We start from the raw sequence: 24,499 nt of genomic DNA, 5'->3' as shown, positions 1-24,499 counted from the left end.
TCAGAGGTGTCGGTTCAAAGTCCACCACTGCAACTTTTTCTCAACAGAAAACTGTAATGTAATTTCAAACAAGGCCACCAAGGACACCGGAAAATAAAGGGAATCCAGCCTTTACCCTCATTCCCACGTCTATTATTGCTATTATCTGCCGTGTTTTTCTAATTCAATCTGCTTCAGACATAAAAGCAGAAACTAATTCTAAGTTTATACGATGGAAGAAAGAGCAACATCAGATAAATTAAGATTTTTAAAAAGAGAATCAAAAAAAGATGAAGGACGCAAGAGCAACATGAGATACATAAAGATTTTAAAGAAGAAAATGAAAAAGAAGACTAAAATACAAGGGAGTGCAGACGCTCTAGGTAACTGACGAGAAAGTGTGAATAGTTTGCCAGAGCTGGGTAGTGTGGCCGAGCGGTCTAAGGCGCTGGATTAAGGCTCCAGTCTCTACGGAGGCGTGGGTTCAAATCCCACCACTGCCATCTTTATTGAGTTTGTTTGCGCAAGCTATCACATGTTCTGCTTTATTTCAGCGTTTTTACTTTCATGCAGGGCCATGCAAGGGAGAAAAGAAGCAATGTTGTGTGTCACGGATGGGGTTCCAACTCAATAGTGTAGTCCATCGCCTTAACCAACCAGCCACCAAGTCCTGTGCCCCCACGGTGGCAGTTGCACCTCCTTCGGTAGTTGTTCACGTCAAATCCTTGATTGGAAAAAAGGAAAGTTGTGATGGTCTGTGCGACGACCAAGCAGTCCATTTTAACAGTGGGTACTGTGTCCGAGCTGTCCAGAGAACTGGATTTAAGGACCCAGTCTTTCGGAGGTGTCGGTTCAAAGTCCACCGCTGCAACTTTTTCTCAACAGAAAACTGTCATGTAATTTCAAACAAGGCCACCAAGGACACCGGACAAATAAAGGGAATCCAGCCTTTACCCTAATTCCCACGTCTGTTATTGCAATTATCTGCCGTGTTTTTCTAATTCAGTCTGCTTCAGACATAAAAGCAGAAGCGAATTCTAAGTTTATACGATGGAAGAAAGAGCAACATCAGATAAATTAAGATTTTTAAAAAGAGAATCAAAAAAAGATTAAGGACGCAAGAGCAACATGAGATACATAAAGATTTTAAAGAAGAAAATGAAAAAGAAGACTAAAATACAAGGGAGTGCAGACGCTCTAGGTAACTGACGAGAAAGTGTGGAAATCTTGCCAGAGCTGGGTAGTGTGGCCGAGCGGTCTAAGGCGCTGGATTTAGGCTCCAGTCTCTAAGGAGGCGTGGGTTCAAATCCCACCACTGCCATCTTTATTGAGTTTGTTTGCGCAAGCTATCACATGTTCTGCTTTATTTCAGCGTTTTTACTTTCATGTAGGGCCATGCAAGGGAGAAAAGAAGCAATGTTGTGTGTCACGGATGGGGTTCCAACTCAATAGTGTAGTCCGTCGCCTTAACCAACCAGCCACCAAGTCCTGTGCTCTCACGGTGGCAGTTGCACCTCCTACCGTTGGTTGTTCATGTCAAATCCCTGATTGGAAAAAAGGAAAGTTGTGATGGTCTGTGGGACGACCCAGCAATCCATTTTAACAGTTGGTACTGTGGGCGAGCTGTCCAGAGAACTGGATTTAAGGACCCAGTCTTTCAGAGGTGGCGGTTCAAAGTCCACCACTGCAACTTTTTCTCAACAGAAAACTGTAATGTAATTTCAAACAAGGCCACCAAGGACACCGGAAAATAAAGGGAATCCAGCCTTTACCCGAATTCCCACATCTGTTATTGCAATTATCTGCCGTGTTTTTCTAATTCAGTCTGCTTCAGACATAAAAGCAGAAGCGAATTCTAAGTTTATACGATGGAAGAAAGAGCAACATCAGATAAATTAAGATTTTTAAAAAGAGAATCAAAAAAACATGAAGGACGCAAGAGCAACATGAGATACATAAAGATTTTAAAGAAGAAAATGAAAAAGAAGACTAAAATACAAGGGAGTGCAGACGCTCTAGGTAACTGACAAGAAAGTGTGGAAACTTGCCAGAGCTGGGTAGTGTGGCCGAGTGGTCTAAGGCGCTGGATTTAGGCTCCAGTCTCTAAGGAGGCGTGGGTTCAAATCCCACCACTGCCATATTTATTGAGTTTGTTTGCGCAAGCTATCACATGTTCTCATGTTCACATTTCAGAGTTTTTACTTTCATGCAGGGCCATGCAAGGGAGAAAATAAGCAATGTTGTGTGTCACGGATGGGGATCCGACTCAATAGTGTAGTCCATCGCCTTAACCAACCAGCCACCAAGTCCTGTGCCCCCGCAGTGGCAGTTGCACCTCCTACCGGTGGTTGTTCACGTCAAATCCTTGATTGGAAAAAAGGAAAGTTGTGATGGTCTGTGCGACGACCAAGCAGTCCATTTTAACAGTTGGTACTGTGGCCGAGCTGTCCAGAGAACTGTATTTAAGGACCCAGTCTTTCGGAGGTGTCGGTTCAAAGTCCACCGCTTTAACTTTTTCTCAACAGAAAACTGTAATGTCATTTCAAACAAGGCCACCAAGGACACCGGACAAATAAAGGGAATCCAGCATTTACCCTAATTCCCACGTCTGTTATTGCAATTATCTGCCATGTTTTTCTAATTCAATCTGCTTCAGATATAAAAGCAGAAACTAATTCTCAGTTTATACGATGAAAGAAAGAGCAACATCAGATAAATTAACATTTTTAGAAAGAGAATCAAAAAAAGATGAAGGACGCAAGAACAACATGAGATACATAAAGATTTTAAAGAAGAAAATGAAAAAGAAGACTGAAATACAAGGGAGTGCAGACGCTCTAGGTAACTGACTAGAAAGTGTGAATATTTTGCCACAGCTGGGTAGTGTGGCCGAGCGGTCTAAGGCGCTGGATTAAGGCTCCAGTCTCTAAGGAGGCGTGGGTTCAAATCCCACCACTGCCATCTTTATTGAGTTTGTTTGCGCAAGCTATCACATGTTCTGCTTTATTTCAGAGTTTTTACTTTCATGCAGGGCCATGCAAGGGAGAAAATAAGCAATGTTGTGTTTCACGGATGGGGATCCGACTCAATAGTGTAGTCCATCGCCTTAACCAATTAGCCACCAAATCCTGTGCCCCCGCAGTGGCAGTTGCACCTCCTACCGGTGGTTGTTCATGTCAAATCCTTGATTGGAAAAAAGGAAAGTTGTGATGGTCTGTGCGACGACCAAGCAGTCCATTTTAACAGTGGGAACTGTGGCCGAGCTGTCCAGAGAACTGGATTTAAGGACCCAGTCTTTCGGAGGTGTCGGTTCAAAGTCCACCGCTGCAACTTTTTCTCAACAGAAAACTGTAATGTCATTTCAAACAAGGCCACCAAGGACACCGGACAAATAAAGGGAATCCAGCCTTTACCCTAATTCCCACGTCTGTTATTGCAATTATCTGCCATGTTTTTCTAATTCAATCTGCTTCAGATATAAAAGCAGAAACTAATTCTCAGTTTATACGATGAAAGAAAGAGCAACATCAGATAAATTAACATTTTTAGAAAGAGAATCAAAAAAAGATGAAGGACGCAAGAGCAACATGAGATACATAAAGATTTTAAAGAAGAAAATGAAAAAGAAGACTAAAATACAAGGGAGTGCAGACGCTCTAGGTAACTGACGAGAAAGTGTGAATGTTTTGCCACAGCTGGGTAGTGTGGCCGAGCGGTCTAAGGCGCTGGATTAAGGCTCCAGTCTCTAAGGAGGCGTGGGTTCAAATCCCACCACTGCCATCTTTATTGAGTTTGTTTGCGCAAGCTATCACATTTTCTGCTTTATTTCAGCGGTTTTACTTTCATGCAGGGCCATGCAAGGGAGAAAAGAAGCAATGTTGTGTGTCACGGATGGGGTTCCAACTCGATAGTGTAGTCCATCGCCTTAACCAACCAGCCACCAAGTCCTGTGCCCCCGCGGTGGCAGTTGCACCTCCTACCGGTGGTTATTCACGTCAAATCCTTGATTGGAAAAAAGGAAAGTTGTGATGGTCTGTGGGACGACCCAGCAGTCCATTTTAACAGTTGGTACTGTGGCCGAGCTGTCCAGAGAACTGGATTTAAGGACCCAGTCTTTCGGAGGTGTCGGTTCAAAGTCCACCGCTGCAACTTTTTCTCAACAGAAAACTGTAATGTAATTTCAAACAAGGCCACCAAGGACACCGGACAAATAAAGGGAATCCAGCCTTTACCCTCATTCCCACGTCTGTTATTGCAATTATCTGCCGTGTTTTTCTAATTCAATCTGCTTCAGACATAAAAGCAGAAACTAATTCTAAGTTTATACCATGAAAGAAAGAGCAACATCAGATAAATTAACATTTTTAGAAAGAGAATCAAAAAAAGATGAAGGACGCAAGAGCAACATGAGATACATAAAGATTTTAAAGAAGAAAATGAAAAAGACTGAAATACAAGGGAGTGCAGACGCTCTAGGTAACTGACGAGAAAGTGTGAATATTTTGCCACAGCTGGGTAGTGTGGCCGAGCGGTCTAAGGCGCTGGATTAAGGCTCCAGTCTCTAAGGAGGCGTGGGTTCAAATCCCACCACTGCCATCTTTATTGAGTTTGTTTGCGCAAGCTATCACATTTTCTGCTTTATTTCAGCGGTTTTACTTTCATGCAGGGCCATGCAAGGGAGAAAAGAAGCAATGTTGTGTGTCACGGATGGGGTTCCAACTCGATAGTGTAGTCCATCGCCTTAACCAACCAGCCACCAAGTCCTGTGCCCCCGCGGTGGCAGTTGCACCTCCTACCGGTGGTTGTTCACGTCAAATCCTTGATTGGAAAAAAGGAAAGTTGTGATGGTCTGTGGGACGACCCAGCAGTCCATTTTAACAGTTGGTACTGTGGCCGAGCTGTCCAGAGAACTGGATTTAAGGACCCAGTCTTTCGGAGGTGTCGGTTCAAAGTCCACCGCTGCAACTTTTTCTCAACAGAAAACTGTAATGTAATTTCAAACAAGGCCACCAAGGACACCGGACAAATAAAGGGAATCCAGCCTTTACCCTCATTCCCACGTCTGTTATTGCAATTATCTGCCGTGTTTTTCTAATTCAATCTGCTTCAGACATAAAAGCAGAAACTAATTCTAAGTTTATACCATGAAAGAAAGAGCAACATCAGATAAATTAACATTTTTAGAAAGAGAATCAAAAAAAGATGAAGGACGCAAGAGCAACATGAGATACATAAAGATTTTAAAGAAGAAAATGAAAAAGAAGACTGAAATACAAGGGAGTGCAGACGCTCTAGGTAACTGACGAGAAAGTGTGAATATTTTGCCACAGCTGGGTAGTGTGGCCGAGCGGTCTAAGGCGCTGGATTAAGGCTCCAGTCTCTAAGGAGGCGTGGGTTCAAATCCCACCACTGCCATCTTTATTGAGTTTGTTTGCGCAAGCTATCACATTTTCTGCTTTATTTCAGCGGTTTTACTTTCATGCAGGGCCATGCAAGGGAGAAAAGAAGCAATGTTGTGTGTCACGGATGGGGTTCCAACTCGATAGTGTAGTCCATCGCCTTAACCAACCAGCCACCAAGTCCTGTGCCCCCGCGGTGGCAGTTGCACCTCCTACCGGTGGTTGTTCACGTCAAATCCTTGATTGGAAAAAAGGAAAGTTGTGATGGTCTGTGGGACGACCCAGCAGTCCATTTTAACAGTTGGTACTGTGGCCGAGCTGTCCAGAGAACTGGATTTAAGGACCCAGTCTTTCGGAGGTGTCGGTTCAAAGTCCACCGCTGCAACTTTTTCTCAACAGAAAACTGTAATGTAATTTCAAACAAGGCCACCAAGGACACCGGACAAATAAAGGGAATCCAGCCTTTACCCTCATTCCCACGTCTGTTATTGCAATTATCTGCCATGTTTTTCTAATTCAATCTGCTTCAGATATAAAAGCAGAAACTAATTCTAAGTTTATACCATGAAAGAAAGAGCAACATCAGATAAATTAACATTTTTAGAAAGAGAATCAAAAAAAGATGAAGGACGCAAGAGCAACATGAGATACATAAAGATTTTAAAGAAGAAAATGAAAAAGACTAAAATACAGGGGAGTGCAGACGCTCTAGGTAACTGACGAGAAAGTGTGGAAATCTTGCCAGAGCTGGGTAGTGTGGCCGAGCGGTCTAAGGCGCTGGATTAAGGCTCCAGTCTCTAAGGAGGCGTGGGTTCAAATCCCACCGCTGCCATCTTTATTGAGTTTGTTTGCGTAAGCTATCACATGTTCTGCTTTATTTCAGCGTTTTTACTTTCATGCAGGGCCATGCAAGGGAGAAAAGAAGCAATGTTGTGTGTCACGGATGGGGTTCCAACTCAATAGTGTAGTCCATCGCCTTAACCAACCAGCCACCAAGTCCTGTGCCCCCGCGGTGGCAGTTGCACCTCCTACCGGTGGTTGTTCACGTCAAAGCCTAGATTGTAAACAAGGAAAGTTGGGCTGGGCTGTGCGACGACCTAGCAGTCCATTTTAACAGTGGGTACTGTGGCCAAGCTGTCCAGAGAACTGTATTTAAGGATCCAGTCTTTCAGAGGTGTGGGTTCAAAGTCCACCGCTTTAACTTTTTCTCAACAAAAAACTGTAATGTAATTTCAAACAAGGCCACCAAGGACACCGGACAAATAAAGGGAATCCAGCCTTTACCCTAATTCCCACGTCTGTTATTGCAATTATCTGCCGTGTTTTTCTAATTCAATCTGCTTCAGACATAAAAGCAGAAACTAATTCTAAGTTTATACGATGGAAGAAAGAGCAACATCAGATAAATTAACATTTTTAAAAAGAGAATCAAAAAAAGATGAAGGACACAAGAGCAACATGAGATACATAAAGATTTTAAAGAAGAAAATGAAAAAGACTAAAATACAAGGGACTGCAGACTCTCTAGGTAACTGACGAGAAAGTCTGGCAATCTTGCAAGAGCTGGGTAGTGTGGCCGAGCGGTCTAAGGCGCTGGATTAAGGCTCCAGTCTCTAAGGAGGCGTGGGTTCAAATCCCACCACTGCCATCTTTATTGAGTTTGTGTGCGCATGATCTGCTTTATTTCAGCGTTTTTACTTTCATGCAGGGCCATGCAAGGGAGAAAAGAAGCAATGTTGTGTGTCACGGATGGGGTTCCAACTCAATAGTGTAGTCCATCGCCTTAACCAACCAGCCACCAAGTCCTGTGCTCTCACGGTGGCAGTTGCACCTCCTACCTGTGGTTGTTCACGTCAAATCCTTGATTGGAAAAACTGAAAGTTGTGATGGTCTGTGCGACAACCCAGCAGTCCATTTTAACAGTGGGAACTGTAGCCGAGCTGTCCAGAGAACTGGATTTAAGGACCCAGTCTTTCGGAGGTGTCGGTTCAAAGTCCACCACTGCAACTTTTTCTCAACAGAAAACTGTAATGTAATTTCAAACAAGGCCACCAAGAACACCAGAAAATAAAGGGAATCCAGCCTTTACCCTCTTTCCCACGTCTGTTATTGCAATTATCTGCCGTGTTTTTCTAATTCAATCTGCTTCAGACATAAAAGCAGAAACTAATTCTAAGTTTATTCGATGGAAGAAAGAGCAACGTCAGATAAATTAAGATTTTTAAAAAGAGAATCAAAAAAAGATGAAGGACGCAAGAGCAACATGAGATACATAAAGATTTTAAAGAAGAAAATGAAAAAGAAGACTGAAATACAAGGGAGTGCAGACGCTCTAGGTAACTGACGAGAAAGTGTGGAAATCTTGCAAGTGCTGGGTAGTATGGCCGAGCGGTCTAAGGCGCTGGATTTAGGCTCCAGTCTCTAAGAAGGCGTGGGTTCAAATCCCAACACTGCCATCTTTGTTGAGTTTTTTTGCGCAAGCTATCACATGTTCTGCTTTATTTCAGCGTTTTTACTTTCATGTAGGGCCATGCAAGGGAGAAAAGAAGCAATGGTGTAGTCCATCGCCTTAACCAACCAAGTCCTGTGCCCCCGCTGTGGCAATTGCACCTCCTACTGGTGGTTGTTCATGTCAATTCCTTGATTGGAAAAAAGGAAAGTTGTGATGGTCTGTGCGACGACCAAGCATTCTATTTTAACAGTGGGAACTGTGGCCGAGCTGTCCAGAGAACTGGATTTAAGGACCCAGTCTTTCGGAGGTGTCGGTTCAAATCAAATCAAATTTTATTTGTCACATACACATGGTTAGCAGATGTTAATGCGAGTGTAGCGAAATGCTTGTGCTTCTAGTTCCGACAATGCAGTAATAACAAGTAATCTAACTAACAATTCCAAAACTACTGTCTTGTACACAGTGTAAGGGGATAAAGAATATGTACATAAGGATATATGAATGAGTGATGGTACAGAGCAGCATAGGCAAGATACAGTAGATGGTATCGAGTACAGTATGTACAAATGAGATGAGTATGTAAACAAAGTGGCATAGTATAAAGTGGCTAGTGATACATGTATTACATAAGGATACCGTCGATGATATAGAGTACAGTATATACGTATGCATATGAGATGAATAATGTAGGGTAAGTAACATTTATATAAGGTAGCATTGTTTAAAGTGGCTAGTGATATATTTACATCATTTCCCATCAATTCCCATTATTAAAGTGGCTGGAGTTGAGTCAGTGTCAGTGTGTTGGCAGCAGCCACTCAGTGTTAGTGGTGGCTGTTTAACAGTCTGATGGCCTTGAGATAGAAGCTGTTTTTCAGTCTCTCGGTCCTAGCTTTGATGCACCTGTACTGACCTCGCCTTCTGGATGATAGCGGGGTGAACAGGCAGTGGCTCGGGTGGTTGATGTCCTTGATGATCTTTATGGCCTTCCTGTGACATCGGGTGGTGTAGGTGTCCTGGAGGGCAGGTAGTTTGCCCCCGGTGATGCGTTGTGCAGACCTCACTACCCTCTGGAGAGCCTTACGGTTGAGGGCGGTGCAGTTGCCATACCAGGCGGTGATACAGCCCGCCAGGATGCTCTCGATTGTGCATCAGTAGAAGTTTGTGAGTGCTTTTGGTGACAAGCCGAATTTCTTCAGCCTCCTGAGGTTGAAGAGGCGCTGCTGCGCCTTCTTCACGATGCTGTCTGTGTGAGTGGACCAATTCAGTTTGTCTGTGATGTGTATGCCGAGGAACTTAAAACTTGCTACCCTCTCCACTACTGTTCCATCAATGTGGATAGGGGGGTGTTCCCTCTGCTGTTTCCTGAAGTCCACAATCATCTCCTTAGTTTTGTTGACGTTGAGTGTGAGGTTATTTTCCTGACACCACACTCCGAGGGCCCTCACCTCCTCCCTGTAGGCCGTCTCGTCGTTGTTGGTAATCAAGCCTACCACTGTTGTGTCGTCCGCAAACTTGATGATTGAGTTGGAGGCGTGCGTGGCCACGCAGTCGTGGGTGAACAGGGAGTACAGGAGAGGGCTCAGAACGCACCCTTGTGGGGCCCCAGTGTTGAGGATCAGCGGGGAGGAGATGTTGTTGCCTACCCTCACCACCTGGGGGCGGCCCGTCAGGAAGTCCAGTACCCAGTTGCACAGGGCGGGGTCGAGACCCAGGGTCTCGAGCTTGATGACGAGCTTGGAGGGTACTATGGTGTTGAATGCCGAGCTGTAGTCAATGAACAGCATTCTCACATAGGTATTCCTCTTGTCCAGATGGGTTAGGGCAGTGTGCAGTGTGGTTGAGATTGCATCGTCTGTGGACCTATTTGGGCGGTAAGCAAATTGGAGTGGGTCTAGGGTGTCAGGTAGGGTGGAGGTGATATGGTCCTTGACTAGTCTCTCAAAGCACTTCATGATGACGGATGTGAGTGCTACGGGGCGGTAGTCGTTTAGCTCAGTTACCTTAGCTTTCTTGGGAACAGGAACAATGGTGGCCCTCTTGAAGCATGTGGGAACAGCAGACTGGTATAGGGATTGATTGAATATGTCCGTAAACACACCGGCCAGCTGGTCTGCGCATGCTCTGAGGGCGCGGCTGGGGATGCCGTCTGGGCCTGCAGCCTTGCGAGGGTTAACACGTTTAAATGTCTTACTCACCTCGGCTGCAGTGAAGGAGAGACCGCATGTTTTCGTTGCAGGCCGTGTCAGTGGCACTGTATTGTCCTCAAAGCGGGCAAAAAAGTTATTTAGTCTGCCTGGGAGCAAGACATCCTGGTCCGTGACTGGGCTGGATTTCTTCCTGTAGTCCGTGATTGACTGTAGACCCTGCCACATGCCTCTTGTGTCTGAGCCGTTGAATTGAGATTCTACTTTGTCTCTGTACTGGCGCTTAGCTTGTTTGATAGCCTTGCGGAGGGAATAGCTGCACTGTTTGTATTCGGTCATGTTACCAGACACCTTGCCCTGATTAACAGCAGTGGTTCGCGCTTTCAGTTTCACACGAATGCTGCCATCAATCCACGGTTTCTGGTTAGGGAATGTTTTAATCGTTGCTATGGGAACGACATCTTCAACGCACGTTCTAATGAACTCGCACACCGAATCAGCGTATTCGTCAATGTTGTTATCTGACGCAATACGAAACATCTCCCAGTCCACGTGATGGAAGCAGTCTTGGAGTGTGGAGTCAGCTTGGTTGGACCAGCGTTGGACAGACCTCAGCGTGGGAGCCTCTTGTTTTAGTTTCTGTTGGGTAGTGTGGCCGAGCGGTCTAAGGCGCTGGACTAAGGCTCCAGTCTCTAAGGAGGCGTGGGTTCAAATCCCACCACTGCCATCTTTTTTGAGTTTGTTTGCGCAAGCTATCACATGTTCTGCTTTATTTCAGCGTTTTTACTTTCATGTAGGGCCATGCAAGGGAGAAAAAAATCAATGTTGTGTGTCACGGATGGGGTTCCAACTCAATAGTGTAGTCCATCTCCTTAACCAACCAGCCACCAAGTCCTGTGCTCTCGCTGTGGCAGTTGCACCTCCTACCGGTGGTTTATCACGTCAAAGGCTTGATTGGGAAAAAGGAAACTTCGGCTGGGCTGTGCGACGACCCAGCAGTCCATTTTAACAGTGGGTACTGTGGCCGAGCTGTCCAGAGAACTGGATTTAAGGACCCAGTCTTTCGGGGGTGTCGGTTCAAAGTACACCGCTGCAACTTTTTCTCAACAGAAAACTGTAATGTAATTTCAAACAAGGCCACCAAGGACACCGGACAAATAAAGGGAATCCAGCCTTTACCCTAATTCCCACGTCTGTTATTGCAATTATCTGCCGTGTTTTTCTAATTCAATCTGCTTCAGACATAAAAGCAGAAACTAATTCTAAGTTTATACGATGACAGAAAGAGCAACATCAGATAAATTAAGATTTTTAGAAAGAGAATCAAAAAAAGATGAAGGACGCAAGAGCAACATGAGATACATAAAGATTTTAAAGATAAAAATGAAAAAGAAGACTAAAATACAAGGGAGTGCAGACGCTCTAGGTAACTGACGAGAAAGTGTGAAAATTTTTCCAGAGTTAGGTAGTGTGGCCGAGCGGTCTAAGGCGCTGGATTAAGGCTCCAGTCTCTAAGGAGGCGTGGGTTCAAATCCCACCACTGCCATCTTTACTGAGTTTGTTAGCGCAAGCTATCACGTTCTGCTTTATTTCATTGTTTTTACTTTCATGTAGGGCCATGCAAGGGAGAAAAAAATCTATGTTGTGTGTCACGTATGGGGTTCCAACTCAATAGTGTAGTCCATCGCCTTAACCAACCAGCCACCAAGTCCTGTGCTCTCACGGTGGCAGTTTCACCTCCTACCGGTGGTTGTTCATGTCAAATCCTTGATTGGAATTATGGAAAGTTGTGATGGTCTGTGGGACGACCCAGCAGTCCATTTTAACAGTTGGTACTGTGGCCGAGCTGTCCAGAGAACTGGATTTAAGGACCCAGTCTTTCGGAGGTGTCGGTTCAAAGTCCACCGCTGCAACTTTTTCTCAACAGAAAACTGTAATGTAATTTCAAACAAGGCCACCAAGGACACCGGACAAATAAAGGGAATCCAGCCTTTACCCTCATTCCCACGTCTGTTATTGCAATTATCTGCCGTGTTTTTCTAATTCAATCTGCTTCAGACATAAAAGCAGAAACTAATTCTAAGTTTATACCATGAAAGAAAGAGCAACATCAGATAAATTAACATTTTTAGAAAGAGAATCAAAAAAAGATGAAGGACGCAAGAGCAACATGAGATACATAAAGATTTTAAAGAAGAAAATGAAAAAGAAGACTAAAATACAAGGGAGTGCAGACGCTCTAGGTAACTGACGAGAAAGTGTGGACACTTGCCAGAGTTGGGTAGTGTGGCCGAGCGGTCTAAGGCGCTGGATTAAGGCTCCAGTCTCTAAGGAGGCGTGGGTTCAAATCCCACCACTGCCATCTTTATTGAGTTTGTTTGCGTAAGCTATCACATGTTCTGCTTTATTTCAGCGTTTTTACTTTCATGCAGGGCCATGCAAGGGAGAAAAGAAGCAATGTTGTGTGTCACGGATGGGGTTCCAACTCAATAGTGTAGTCCATCGCCTTAACCAACCAGCCACCAAGTCCTGTGCCCCCGCGGTGGCAGTTGCACCTCCTACCGGTGGTTGTTCACGTCAAAGCCTAGATTGTAAACAAGGAAAGTTGGGCTGGGCTGTGCGACGACCTAGCAGTCCATTTTAACAGTGGGTACTGTGGCCAAGCTGTCCAGAGAACTGTATTTAAGGATCCAGTCTTTCAGAGGTGTGGGTTCAAAGTCCACCGCTTTAACTTTTTCTCAACAAAAAACTGTAATGTAATTTCAAACAAGGCCACCAAGGACACCGGACAAATAAAGGGAATCCATCCTTTACCCTAATTCCCACCTCTGTTTTTGAAAAAATTCTGCTGTGTTTTTCAGATTCAATCTGCTTCGGACATAAAAGCAGAAACGAATTTTCAGTGTACACAATGGAAGAAAGAGCAACATCAGATAAATTAAGATTTTTAAAAAGAGAATCAAAAAAAGATGAAGGACGCAAGAGCAACATGAGATACATAAAGATTTTTAAGAAGAAAATGAAAAAGAAGACTAAAATACAAGGGAGTGCAGACGCTCTAGGTAACTGACGAGAAAGTGTGGAAGCTTGCCAGAGTTGGGTAGTGTGGCCGAGCGGTCTAAGGCGCTGGATTAAGGCTCCAGTCTCTAAGGAGGCGTGGGTTCAAATCCCACCACTGCCATCTTTATTGAGTTTGTTTGCGCAAGCTATCACATGTTCTCATGTTCACATTTCAGAGTTTTTACTTTCATGCAGGGCCATGCAAGGGAGAAAATAAGCAATGTTGTGTGTCACGGATGGGGATCCGACTCAATAGTGTAGTCCATCGCCTTAACCAACCAGCCACCAAGTCCTGTGCCCCCGCAGTGGCAGTTGCACCTCCTACCGGTGGTTGTTCACGTCAAATCCTTGATTGGAAAAAAGGAAAGTTGTGATGGTCTGTGCGACGACCAAGCAGTCCATTTTAACAGTTGGTACTGTGGCCGAGCTGTCCAGAGAACTGTATTTAAGGACCCAGTCTTTCGGAGGTGTCGGTTCAAAGTCCACCGCTTTAACTTTTTCTCAACAGAAAACTGTAATGTCATTTCAAACAAGGCCACCAAGGACACCGGACAAATAAAGGGAATCCAGCATTTACCCTAATTCCCACGTCTGTTATTGCAATTATCTGCCATGTTTTTCTAATTCAATCTGCTTCAGATATAAAAGCAGAAACTAATTCTCAGTTTATACGATGAAAGAAAGAGCAACATCAGATAAATTAACATTTTTAGAAAGAGAATCAAAAAAAGATGAAGGACGCAAGAACAACATGAGATACATAAAGATTTTAAAGAAGAAAATGAAAAAGAAGACTGAAATACAAGGGAGTGCAGACGCTCTAGGTAACTGACGAGAAAGTGTGAATATTTTGCCACGGCTGGGTAGTGTGGCCGAGCGGTCTAAGGCGCTGGATTAAGGCTCCAGTCTCTAAGGAGGCGTGGGTTCAAATCCCACCACTGCCATCTTTATTGAGTTTGTTTGCGCAAGCTATCACATGTTCTGCTTTATTTCAGAGTTTTTACTTTCATGCAGGGCCATGCAAGGGAGAAAATAAGCAATGTTGTGTTTCACGGATGGGGATCCGACTCAATAGTGTAGTCCATCGCCTTAACCAATTAGCCACCAAATCCTGTGCCCCCGCAGTGGCAGTTGCACCTCCTACCGGTGGTTGTTCATGTCAAATCCTTGATTGGAAAAAAGGAAAGTTGTGATGGTCTGTGCGACGACCAAGCAGTCCATTTTAACAGTGGGAACTGTGGCCGAGCTGTCCAGAGAACTGGATTTAAGGACCCAGTCTTTCGGAGGTGTCGGTTCAAAGTCCACCGCTGCAACTTTTTCTCAACAGAAAACTGTAATGTCATTTCAAACAAGGCCACCAAGGACACCGGACAAATAAAGGGAATCCAGCCTTTACCCTAATTCCCACGTCTGTTATTGCAATTATCTGCCATGTTTTTCTAATTCAATCTGCTTCAGATATAAAAGCAGAAACTAATTCTCAGTTTATACGATGAAAGAAAGAGCAACATCAGATAAATTAACATTTTTAGAAAGAGAATCAAAAAAAGATGAAGGACGCAAGAGCAACATGAGATACATAAAGATTTTAAAGAAGAAAATGAAAAAGAAGACTGAAATACAAGGGAGTGCAGACGCTCTAGGTAACTGACGAGAAAGTGTGAATATTTTGCCACAGCTGGGTAGTGTGGCCGAGCGGTCTAAGGCGCTGGATTAAGGCTCCAGTCTCTAAGGAGGCGTGGGTTCAAATCCCACCACTGCCATCTTTATTGAGTTTGTTTGCGCAAGCTATCACATGTTCTGCTTTATTTCAGAGTTTTTACTTTCATGCAGGGCCATGCAAGGGAGAAAATAAGCAATGTTGTGTGTCACGGATGGGGATCCGACTCAATAGTGTAGTCCATCGCCTTAACCAATTAGCCACCAAATCCTGTGCCCCCGCAGTGGCAGTTGCACCTCCTACCGGTGGTTGTTCATGTCAAATCCTTGATTGGAAAAAAGGAAAGTTGTGATGGTCTGTGCGACGACCAAGCAGTCCATTTTAACAGTGGGAACTGTGGCCGAGCTGTCCAGAGAACTGGATTTAAGGACCCAGTCTTTCGGAGGTGTCGGTTCAAAGTCCACCGCTGCAACTTTTTCTCAACAGAAAACTGTAATGTCATTTCAAACAAGGCCACCAAGGACACCGGACAAATAAAGGGAATCCAGCCTTTACCCTAATTCCCACGTCTGTTATTGCAATTATCTGCCATGTTTTTCTAATTCAATCTGCTTCAGATATAAAAGCAGAAACTAATTCTCAGTTTATACGATGAAAGAAAGAGCAACATCAGATAAATTAACATTTTTAGAAAGAGAATCAAAAAAAGATGAAGGACGCAAGAGCAACATGAGATACATAAAGATTTTAAAGAAGAAAATGAAAAAGAAGACTAAAATACAAGGGAGTGCAGACGCTCTAGGTAACTGACGAGAAAGTGTGAATGTTTTGCCACAGCTGGGTAGTGTGGCCGAGCGGTCTAAGGCGCTGGATTAAGGCTCCAGTCTCTAAGGAGGCGTGGGTTCAAATCCCACCACTGCCATCTTTATTGAGTTTGTTTGCGCAAGCTATCACATTTTCTGCTTTATTTCAGCGGTTTTACTTTCATGCAGGGCCATGCAAGGGAGAAAAGAAGCAATGTTGTGTGTCACGGATGGGGTTCCAACTCGATAGTGTAGTCCATCGCCTTAACCAACCAGCCACCAAGTCCTGTGCCCCCGCGGTGGCAGTTGCACCTCCTACCGGTGGTTATTCACGTCAAATCCTTGATTGGAAAAAAGGAAAGTTGTGATGGTCTGTGGGACGACCCAGCAGTCCATTTTAACAGTTGGTACTGTGGCCGAGCTGTCCAGAGAACTGGATTTAAGGACCCAGTCTTTCGGAGGTGTCGGTTCAAAGTCCACCGCTGCAACTTTTTCTCAACAGAAAACTGTAATGTAATTTCAAACAAGGCCACCAAGGACACCGGACAAATAAAGGGAATCCAGCCTTTACCCTCATTCCCACGTCTGTTATTGCAATTATCTGCCGTGTTTTTCTAATTCAATCTGCTTCAGACATAAAAGCAGAAACTAATTCTAAGTTTATACCATGAAAGAAAGAGCAACATCAGATAAATTAACATTTTTAGAAAGAGAATCAAAAAAAGATGAAGGACGCAAGAGCAACATGAGATACATAAAGATTTTAAAGAAGAAAATGAAAAAGACTGAAATACAAGGGAGTGCAGACGCTCTAGGTAACTGACGAGAAAGTGTGAATATTTTGCCACAGCTGGGTAGTGTGGCCGAGCGGTCTAAGGCGCTGGATTAAGGCTCCAGTCTCTAAGGAGGCGTGGGTTCAAATCCCACCACTGCCATCTTTATTGAGTTTGTTTGCGCAAGCTATCACATTTTCTGCTTTATTTCAGCGGTTTTACTTTCATGCAGGGCCATGCAAGGGAGAAAAGAAGCAATGTTGTGTGTCACGGATGGGGTTCCAACTCGATAGTGTAGTCCATCGCCTTAACCAACCAGCCACCAAGTCCTGTGCCCCCGCGGTGGCAGTTGCACCTCCTACCGGTGGTTGTTCACGTCAAATCCTTGATTGGAAAAAAGGAAAGTTGTGATGGTCTGTGGGACGACCCAGCAGTCCATTTTAACAGTTGGTACTGTGGCCGAGCTGTCCAGAGAACTGGATTTAAGGACCCAGTCTTTCGGAGGTGTCGGTTCAAAGTCCACCGCTGCAACTTTTTCTCAACAGAAAACTGTAATGTAATTTCAAACAAGGCCACCAAGGACACCGGACAAATAAAGGGAATCCAGCCTTTACCCTCATTCCCACGTCTGTTATTGCAATTATCTGCCGTGTTTTTCTAATTCAATCTGCTTCAGACATAAAAGCAGAAACTAATTCTAAGTTTATACCATGAAAGAAAGAGCAACATCAGATAAATTAACATTTTTAGAAAGAGAATCAAAAAAAGATGAAGGACGCAAGAGCAACATGAGATACATAAAGATTTTAAAGAAGAAAATGAAAAAGAAGACTGAAATACAAGGGAGTGCAGACGCTCTAGGTAACTGACGAGAAAGTGTGAATATTTTGCCACAGCTGGGTAGTGTGGCCGAGCGGTCTAAGGCGCTGGATTAAGGCTCCAGTCTCTAAGGAGGCGTGGGTTCAAATCCCACCACTGCCATCTTTATTGAGTTTGTTTGCGCAAGCTATCACATTTTCTGCTTTATTTCAGCGGTTTTACTTTCATGCAGGGCCATGCAAGGGAGAAAAGAAGCAATGTTGTGTGTCACGGATGGGGTTCCAACTCGATAGTGTAGTCCATCGCCTTAACCAACCAGCCACCAAGTCCTGTGCCCCCGCGGTGGCAGTTGCACCTCCTACCGGTGGTTATTCACGTCAAATCCTTGATTGGAAAAAAGGAAAGTTGTGATGGTCTGTGGGACGACCCAGCAGTCCATTTTAACAGTTGGTACTGTGGCCGAGCTGTCCAGAGAACTGGATTTAAGGACCCAGTCTTTCGGAGGTGTCGGTTCAAAGTCCACCGCTGCAACTTTTTCTCAACAGAAAACTGTAATGTAATTTCAAACAAGGCCACCAAGGACACCGGACAAATAAAGGGAATCCAGCCTTTACCCTCATTCCCACGTCTGTTATTGCAATTATCTGCCGTGTTTTTCTAATTCAATCTGCTTCAGACATAAAAGCAGAAACTAATTCTAAGTTTATACCATGAAAGAAAGAGCAACATCAGATAAATTAACATTTTTAGAAAGAGAATCAAAAAAAGATGAAGGACGCAAGAGCAACATGAGATACATAAAGATTTTAAAGAAGAAAATGAAAAAGACTGAAATACAAGGGAGTGCAGACGCTCTAGGTAACTGACGAGAAAGTGTGAATATTTTGCCACAGCTGGGTAGTGTGGCCGAGCGGTCTAAGGCGCTGGATTAAGGCTCCAGTCTCTAAGGAGGCGTGGGTTCAAATCCCACCACTGCCATCTTTATTGAGTTTGTTTGCGCAAGCTATCACATTTTCTGCTTTATTTCAGCGGTTTTACTTTCATGCAGGGCCATGCAAGGGAGAAAAGAAGCAATGTTGTGTGTCACGGATGGGGTTCCAACTCGATAGTGTAGTCCATCGCCTTAACCAACCAGCCACCAAGTCCTGTGCCCCCGCGGTGGCAGTTGCACCTCCTACCGGTGGTTGTTCACGTCAAATCCTTGATTGGAAAAAAGGAAAGTTGTGATGGTCTGTGGGACGACCCAGCAGTCCATTTTAACAGTTGGTACTGTGGCCGAGCTGTCCAGAGAACTGGATTTAAGGACCCAGTCTTTCGGAGGTGTCGGTTCAAAGTCCACCGCTGCAACTTTTTCTCAACAGAAAACTGTAATGTAATTTCAAACAAGGCCACCAAGGACACCGGACAAATAAAGGGAATCCAGCCTTTACCCTCATTCCCACGTCTGTTATTGCAATTATCTGCCGTGTTTTTCTAATTCAATCTGCTTCAGACATAAAAGCAGAAACTAATTCTAAGTTTATACCATGAAAGAAAGAGCAACATCAGATAAATTAACATTTTTAGAAAGAGAATCAAAAAAAGATGAAGGACGCAAGAGCAACATGAGATACATAAAGATTTTAAAGAAGAAAATGAAAAAGAAGACTGAAATACAAGGGAGTGCAGACGCTCTAGGTAACTGACGAGAAAGTGTGAATATTTTGCCACAGCTGGGTAGTGTGGCCGAGCGGTCTAAGGCGCTGGATTAAGGCTCCAGTCTCTAAGGAGGCGTGGGTTCAAATCCCACCACTGCCATCTTTATTGAGTTTGTTTGCGCAAGCTATCACATTTTCTGCTTTATTTCAGCGGTTTTACTTTCATGCAGGGCCATGCAAGGGAGAAAAGAAGCAATGTTGTGTGTCACGGATGGGGTTCCAACTCGATAGTGTAGTCCATCGCCTTAACCAACCAGCCACCAAGTCCTGTGCCCCCGCGGTGGCAGTTGCACCTCCTACCGGTGGTTATTCACGTCAAATCCTTGATTGGAAAAAAGGAAAGTTGTGATGGTCTGTGGGACGACCCAGCAGTCCATTTTAACAGTTGGTACTGTGGCCGAGCTGTCCAGAGAACTGGATTTAAGGACCCAGTCTTTCGGAGGTGTCGGTTCAAAGTCCACCGCTGCAACTTTTTCTCAACAGAAAACTGTAATGTAATTTCAAACAAGGCCACCAAGGACACCGGACAAATAAAGGGAATCCAGCCTTTACCCTCATTCCCACGTCTGTTATTGCAATTATCTGCCGTGTTTTTCTAATTCAATCTGCTTCAGACATAAAAGCAGAAACTAATTCTAAGTTTATACCATGAAAGAAAGAGCAACATCAGATAAATTAACATTTTTAGAAAGAGAATCAAAAAAAGATGAAGGACGCAAGAGCAACATGAGATACATAAAGATTTTAAAGAAGAAAATGAAAAAGACTGAAATACAAGGGAGTGCAGACGCTCTAGGTAACTGACGAGAAAGTGTGAATATTTTGCCACAGCTGGGTAGTGTGGCCGAGCGGTCTAAGGCGCTGGATTAAGGCTCCAGTCTCTAAGGAGGCGTGGGTTCAAATCCCACCACTGCCATCTTTATTGAGTTTGTTTGCGCAAGCTATCACATTTTCTGCTTTATTTCAGCGGTTTTACTTTCATGCAGGGCCATGCAAGGGAGAAAAGAAGCAATGTTGTGTGTCACGGATGGGGTTCCAACTCGATAGTGTAGTCCATCGCCTTAACCAACCAGCCACCAAGTCCTGTGCCCCCGCGGTGGCAGTTGCACCTCCTACCGGTGGTTGTTCACGTCAAATCCTTGATTGGAAAAAAGGAAAGTTGTGATGGTCTGTGGGACGACCCAGCAGTCCATTTTAACAGTTGGTACTGTGGCCGAGCTGTCCAGAGAACTGGATTTAAGGACCCAGTCTTTCGGAGGTGTCGGTTCAAAGTCCACCGCTGCAACTTTTTCTCAACAGAAAACTGTAATGTAATTTCAAACAAGGCCACCAAGGACACCGGACAAATAAAGGGAATCCAGCCTTTACCCTCATTCCCACGTCTGTTATTGCAATTATCTGCCATGTTTTTCTAATTCAATCTGCTTCAGATATAAAAGCAGAAACTAATTCTAAGTTTATACCATGAAAGAAAGAGCAACATCAGATAAATTAACATTTTTAGAAAGAGAATCAAAAAAAGATGAAGGACGCAAGAGCAACATGAGATACATAAAGATTTTAAAGAAGAAAATGAAAAAGAAGACTGAAATACAAGGGAGTGCAGACGCTCTAGGTAACTGACGAGAAAGTGTGAATATTTTGCCACAGCTGGGTAGTGTGGCCGAGCGGTCTAAGGCGCTGGATTAAGGCTCCAGTCTCTAAGGAGGCGTGGGTTCAAATCCCACCACTGCCATCTTTATTGAGTTTGTTTGCGCAAGCTATCACATGTTCTGCTTTATTTCAGAGTTTTTACTTTCATGCAGGGCCATGCAAGGGAGAAAATAAGCAATGTTGTGTGTCACGGATGGGGATCCGACTCAATAGTGTAGTCCATCGCCTTAACCAATTAGCCACCAAATCCTGTGCCCCCGCAGTGGCAGTTGCACCTCCTACCGGTGGTTGTTCATGTCAAATCCTTGATTGGAAAAAAGGAAAGTTGTGATGGTCTGTGCGACGACCAAGCAGTCCATTTTAACAGTGGGAACTGTGGCCGAGCTGTCCAGAGAACTGGATTTAAGGACCCAGTCTTTCGGAGGTGTCGGTTCAAAGTCCACCGCTGCAACTTTTTCTCAACAGAAAACTGTAATGTAATTTCAAACAAGGCCACCAAGGACACCGGACAAATAAAGGGAATCCAGCCTTTACCCTCATTCCCACGTCTGTTATTGCAATTATCTGCCGTGTTTTTCTAATTCAATCTGCTTCAGACATAAAAGCAGAAACTAATTCTAAGTTTATACCATGAAAGAAAGAGCAACATCAGATAAATTAACATTTTTAGAAAGAGAATCAAAAAAAGATGAAGGACGCAAGAGCAACATGAGATACATAAAGATTTTAAAGAAGAAAATGAAAAAGAAGACTGAAATACAAGGGAGTGCAGACGCTCTAGGTAACTGACGAGAAAGTGTGAATATTTTGCCACGGCTGGGTAGTGTGGCCGAGCGGTCTAAGGCGCTGGATTAAGGCTCCAGTCTCTAAGGAGGCGTGGGTTCAAATCCCACCACTGCCATCTTTATTGAGTTTGTTTGCGCAAGCTATCACATTTTCTGCTTTATTTCAGCGGTTTTACTTTCATGCAGGGCCATGCAAGGGAGAAAAGAAGCAATGTTGTGTGTCACGGATGGGGTTCCAACTCGATAGTGTAGTCCATCGCCTTAACCAACCAGCCACCAAGTCCTGTGCCCCCGCGGTGGCAGTTGCACCTCCTACCGGTGGTTGTTCACGTCAAATCCTTGATTGGAAAAAAGGAAAGTTGTGATGGTCTGTGGGACGACCCAGCAGTCCATTTTAACAGTTGGTACTGTGGCCGAGCTGTCCAGAGAACTGGATTTAAGGACCCAGTCTTTCGGAGGTGTCGGTTCAAAGTCCACCGCTGCAACTTTTTCTCAACAGAAAACTGTAATGTAATTTCAAACAAGGCCACCAAGGACACCGGACAAATAAAGGGAATCCAGCCTTTACCCTCATTCCCACGTCTGTTATTGCAATTATCTGCCGTGTTTTTCTAATTCAATCTGCTTCAGACATAAAAGCAGAAACTAATTCTAAGTTTATACGATGGAAGAAAGAGCAACATCAGATAAATTAACATTTTTAGAAAGAGAATCAAAAAAAGATGAAGGACGCAAGAGCAACATGAGATACATAAAGATTTTAAAGAAGAAAATGAAAAAGAAGACTGAAATACAAGGGAGTGCAGACGCTCTAGGTAACTGACGAGAAAGTGTGAATATTTTGCCACGGCTGGGTAGTGTGGCCGAGCGGTCTAAGGCGCTGGATTAAGGCTCCAGTCTCTAAGGAGGCGTGGGTTCAAATCCCACCACTGCCATCTTTATTGATTTTGTTTGCGCAAGCTATCACATTTTCTGCTTTATTTCAGCGGTTTTACTTTCATGCAGGGCCATGCAAGGGAGAAAAGAAGCAATGTTGTGTGTCACGGATGGGGTTCCAACTCGATAGTGTAGTCCATCGCCTTAACCAACCAGCCACCAAGTCCTGTGCCCCCGCGGTGGCAGTTGCACCTCCTACCGGTGGTTGTTCACGTCAAATCCTTGATTGGAAAAAAGGAAAGTTGTGATGGTCTGTGGGACGACCCAGCAGTCCATTTTAACAGTTGGTACTGTGGCCGAGCTGTCCAGAGAACTGGATTTAAGGACCCAGTCTTTCGGAGGTGTCGGTTCAAAGTCCACCGCTGCAACTTTTTCTCAACAGAAAACTGTAATGTAATTTCAAACAAGGCCACCAAGGACACCGGACAAATAAAGGGAATCCAGCCTTTACCCTCATTCCCACGTCTGTTATTGCAATTATCTGCCGTGTTTTTCTAATTCAATCTGCTTCAGACATAAAAGCAGAAACTAATTCTAAGTTTATACCATGAAAGAAAGAGCAACATCAGATAAATTAACATTTTTAGAAAGAGAATCAAAAAAAGATGAAGGACGCAAGAGCAACATGAGATACATAAAGATTTTAAAGAAGATAATGAAAAAGAAGACTGAAATACAAGGGAGTGCAGACGCTCTAGGTAACTGACGAGAAAGTGTGAATATTTTGCCACGGCTGGGTAGTGTGGCCGAGCGGTCTAAGGCGCTGGATTAAGGCTCCAGTCTCTAAGGAGGCGTGGGTTCAAATCCCACCACTGCCATCTTTATTGAGTTTGTTTGCGCAAGCTATCACATGTTCTGCTTTATTTCAGAGTTTTTACTTTCATGCAGGGCCATGCAAGGGAGAAAATAAGCAATGTTGTGTGTCACGGATGGGGATCCGACTCAATAGTGTAGTCCATCGCCTTAACCAATTAGCCACCAAATCCTGTGCCCCCGCAGTGGCAGTTGCACCTCCTACCGGTGGTTGTTCACGTCAAATCCTTGATTGGAAAAAAGGAAAGTTGTGATGGTCTGTGCGACGACCAAGCAGTCCATTTTAACAGTGGGAACTGTGGCCGAGCTGTCCAGAGAACTGGATTTAAGGACCCAGTCTTTCGGAGGTGTCGGTTCAAAGTCCACCGCTGCAACTTTTTCTCAACAGAAAACTGTAATGTCATTTCAAACAAGGCCAGCAAGGACACCGGAAAATAAAGGGAATCCAGCCTTTACCCTCATTCCCACGTCTATTATTGCTATTATCTGCCGTGTTTTTCTAATTCAATCTGCTTCAGACATAAAAGCAGAAACTAATTCTAAGTTTATACGATGAAAGAAAGAGCAACATCAGATAAATTAAGATTTTTAGAAAGAGAATCAAAAAAAGATGAAGGACGCAAGAGCAACATGAGATACATAAAGATTTTAAAGAAGAAAATGAAAAAGAAGACTAAAATACAAGGAAGTGCAGACGCTCTAGGTAACTGACGAGAAAGTTTGGAAATCTTGCCAGAGCTGGGTAGTGTGGCCGAGCGGTCTAAGGCGCTGGATTAAGGCTCCAGTCTCTAAGGTGGCGTGGGTTCAAATCCCACCACTGCCATCTTTATTGAGTTTGTTTGCGCAAGCTATCACATGTTCTGCTTTATTTCAGTGTTTTTACTTTCATGCAGGGCCATGCAAGGGAGAAAAGAAGCAATGTTGTGTGTCACGGATGGGGTTCAACTGACGAGAAAGTGTGAAAACCTGAAGTAGAGCTGGGTAGTGTGGCCGAGCGGTCTAAGGCGCTGGATTTAGGCTCCAGTCTCTAAGGAGGCGTGGGTTCAAATCCCACCACTGCCATCTTTATTGAGTTTGTTTGCGCAAGCTATCACATGTTCTGCTTTATTTCAGAGTTTTTACTTTCATGCAGGGCCATGCAAGGGAGAAAAGAAGCAATGTTGTGTGTCACGGATGGGGTTCAACTGACGAGAAAGTGTGAAAACCTGAAGTAGAGCTGGGTAGTGTGGCCGAGCGGTCTAAGGCGCTGGATTTAGGCTCCAGTCTCTAAGGAGGCGTGGGTTCAAATCCCACCACTGCCATCTTTATTGAGTTTGTTTGCGCAAGCTATCACATGTTCTGCTTTATTTCAGAGTTTTTACTTTCATGCAGGGCCATGCAAGGGAGAAAATAAGCAATGTTGTGTGTCACGGATGGGGATCCGACTCAATAGTGTAGTCCATCGCCTTAACCAACCAGCCACCAAGTCCTGTGCCCCCGCAGTGGCAGTTGCACCTCCTACCGGTGGTTGTTCACGTCAAATC

The 24,499-nt window shown here is 44.3% G+C and overlaps 28 non-coding genes across 28 annotated transcripts; all 28 read left to right on the top strand.

The window, feature by feature from the left end:
• The first annotated feature begins 400 nt into the window (after window positions 1–400).
• Window positions 401–482, top strand: trnal-aag (transfer RNA leucine (anticodon AAG)). Its single transcript has one exon. It is a non-coding gene; the product is annotated as a tRNA-Leu (tRNA).
• A 736-nt stretch (window positions 483–1,218) lies between these two features.
• On the top strand, window positions 1,219–1,300 carry trnal-uag (transfer RNA leucine (anticodon UAG)). The gene has a single exon. It is a non-coding gene; the product is annotated as a tRNA-Leu (tRNA).
• Window positions 1,301–2,035: 735 nt separating this feature from the next.
• trnal-uag (transfer RNA leucine (anticodon UAG)) lies at window positions 2,036–2,117 on the top strand. The gene has a single exon. It is a non-coding gene; the product is annotated as a tRNA-Leu (tRNA).
• Window positions 2,118–2,858: 741 nt separating this feature from the next.
• Window positions 2,859–2,940, top strand: trnal-aag (transfer RNA leucine (anticodon AAG)). Its single transcript has one exon. It is a non-coding gene; the product is annotated as a tRNA-Leu (tRNA).
• A 737-nt stretch (window positions 2,941–3,677) lies between these two features.
• On the top strand, window positions 3,678–3,759 carry trnal-aag (transfer RNA leucine (anticodon AAG)). Its single transcript has one exon. It is a non-coding gene; the product is annotated as a tRNA-Leu (tRNA).
• A 734-nt stretch (window positions 3,760–4,493) lies between these two features.
• Window positions 4,494–4,575, top strand: trnal-aag (transfer RNA leucine (anticodon AAG)). Its single transcript has one exon. It is a non-coding gene; the product is annotated as a tRNA-Leu (tRNA).
• Window positions 4,576–5,312: 737 nt separating this feature from the next.
• trnal-aag (transfer RNA leucine (anticodon AAG)) lies at window positions 5,313–5,394 on the top strand. The gene has a single exon. It is a non-coding gene; the product is annotated as a tRNA-Leu (tRNA).
• A 734-nt stretch (window positions 5,395–6,128) lies between these two features.
• trnal-aag (transfer RNA leucine (anticodon AAG)) lies at window positions 6,129–6,210 on the top strand. Its single transcript has one exon. It is a non-coding gene; the product is annotated as a tRNA-Leu (tRNA).
• Window positions 6,211–6,944: 734 nt separating this feature from the next.
• trnal-aag (transfer RNA leucine (anticodon AAG)) lies at window positions 6,945–7,026 on the top strand. Its single transcript has one exon. It is a non-coding gene; the product is annotated as a tRNA-Leu (tRNA).
• A 3,596-nt stretch (window positions 7,027–10,622) lies between these two features.
• Window positions 10,623–10,704, top strand: trnal-aag (transfer RNA leucine (anticodon AAG)). Its single transcript has one exon. It is a non-coding gene; the product is annotated as a tRNA-Leu (tRNA).
• Window positions 10,705–11,441: 737 nt separating this feature from the next.
• trnal-aag (transfer RNA leucine (anticodon AAG)) lies at window positions 11,442–11,523 on the top strand. The gene has a single exon. It is a non-coding gene; the product is annotated as a tRNA-Leu (tRNA).
• A 734-nt stretch (window positions 11,524–12,257) lies between these two features.
• Window positions 12,258–12,339, top strand: trnal-aag (transfer RNA leucine (anticodon AAG)). Its single transcript has one exon. It is a non-coding gene; the product is annotated as a tRNA-Leu (tRNA).
• Window positions 12,340–13,076: 737 nt separating this feature from the next.
• Window positions 13,077–13,158, top strand: trnal-aag (transfer RNA leucine (anticodon AAG)). The gene has a single exon. It is a non-coding gene; the product is annotated as a tRNA-Leu (tRNA).
• Window positions 13,159–13,899: 741 nt separating this feature from the next.
• On the top strand, window positions 13,900–13,981 carry trnal-aag (transfer RNA leucine (anticodon AAG)). The gene has a single exon. It is a non-coding gene; the product is annotated as a tRNA-Leu (tRNA).
• Window positions 13,982–14,718: 737 nt separating this feature from the next.
• trnal-aag (transfer RNA leucine (anticodon AAG)) lies at window positions 14,719–14,800 on the top strand. The gene has a single exon. It is a non-coding gene; the product is annotated as a tRNA-Leu (tRNA).
• A 737-nt stretch (window positions 14,801–15,537) lies between these two features.
• Window positions 15,538–15,619, top strand: trnal-aag (transfer RNA leucine (anticodon AAG)). Its single transcript has one exon. It is a non-coding gene; the product is annotated as a tRNA-Leu (tRNA).
• Window positions 15,620–16,353: 734 nt separating this feature from the next.
• Window positions 16,354–16,435, top strand: trnal-aag (transfer RNA leucine (anticodon AAG)). The gene has a single exon. It is a non-coding gene; the product is annotated as a tRNA-Leu (tRNA).
• Window positions 16,436–17,172: 737 nt separating this feature from the next.
• On the top strand, window positions 17,173–17,254 carry trnal-aag (transfer RNA leucine (anticodon AAG)). Its single transcript has one exon. It is a non-coding gene; the product is annotated as a tRNA-Leu (tRNA).
• A 734-nt stretch (window positions 17,255–17,988) lies between these two features.
• Window positions 17,989–18,070, top strand: trnal-aag (transfer RNA leucine (anticodon AAG)). Its single transcript has one exon. It is a non-coding gene; the product is annotated as a tRNA-Leu (tRNA).
• Window positions 18,071–18,807: 737 nt separating this feature from the next.
• trnal-aag (transfer RNA leucine (anticodon AAG)) lies at window positions 18,808–18,889 on the top strand. The gene has a single exon. It is a non-coding gene; the product is annotated as a tRNA-Leu (tRNA).
• A 734-nt stretch (window positions 18,890–19,623) lies between these two features.
• Window positions 19,624–19,705, top strand: trnal-aag (transfer RNA leucine (anticodon AAG)). The gene has a single exon. It is a non-coding gene; the product is annotated as a tRNA-Leu (tRNA).
• A 737-nt stretch (window positions 19,706–20,442) lies between these two features.
• Window positions 20,443–20,524, top strand: trnal-aag (transfer RNA leucine (anticodon AAG)). Its single transcript has one exon. It is a non-coding gene; the product is annotated as a tRNA-Leu (tRNA).
• Window positions 20,525–21,261: 737 nt separating this feature from the next.
• On the top strand, window positions 21,262–21,343 carry trnal-aag (transfer RNA leucine (anticodon AAG)). Its single transcript has one exon. It is a non-coding gene; the product is annotated as a tRNA-Leu (tRNA).
• A 737-nt stretch (window positions 21,344–22,080) lies between these two features.
• On the top strand, window positions 22,081–22,162 carry trnal-aag (transfer RNA leucine (anticodon AAG)). The gene has a single exon. It is a non-coding gene; the product is annotated as a tRNA-Leu (tRNA).
• Window positions 22,163–22,899: 737 nt separating this feature from the next.
• On the top strand, window positions 22,900–22,981 carry trnal-aag (transfer RNA leucine (anticodon AAG)). Its single transcript has one exon. It is a non-coding gene; the product is annotated as a tRNA-Leu (tRNA).
• A 736-nt stretch (window positions 22,982–23,717) lies between these two features.
• Window positions 23,718–23,799, top strand: trnal-aag (transfer RNA leucine (anticodon AAG)). Its single transcript has one exon. It is a non-coding gene; the product is annotated as a tRNA-Leu (tRNA).
• Window positions 23,800–23,956: 157 nt separating this feature from the next.
• trnal-uag (transfer RNA leucine (anticodon UAG)) lies at window positions 23,957–24,038 on the top strand. Its single transcript has one exon. It is a non-coding gene; the product is annotated as a tRNA-Leu (tRNA).
• Window positions 24,039–24,195: 157 nt separating this feature from the next.
• trnal-uag (transfer RNA leucine (anticodon UAG)) lies at window positions 24,196–24,277 on the top strand. Its single transcript has one exon. It is a non-coding gene; the product is annotated as a tRNA-Leu (tRNA).
• Window positions 24,278–24,499: the final 222 nt, after the last annotated feature.

Source organism: Oncorhynchus clarkii, chromosome 13 (assembly GCF_045791955.1).
Source record: "Oncorhynchus clarkii lewisi isolate Uvic-CL-2024 chromosome 13, UVic_Ocla_1.0, whole genome shotgun sequence".
NCBI classification, from domain to species: Eukaryota; Metazoa; Chordata; class Actinopteri; order Salmoniformes; family Salmonidae; genus Oncorhynchus; species Oncorhynchus clarkii.
The sequence above is the reverse complement of the archived record's forward strand: the minus strand, read 5'-3'. Positions and strand labels throughout refer to the sequence as shown.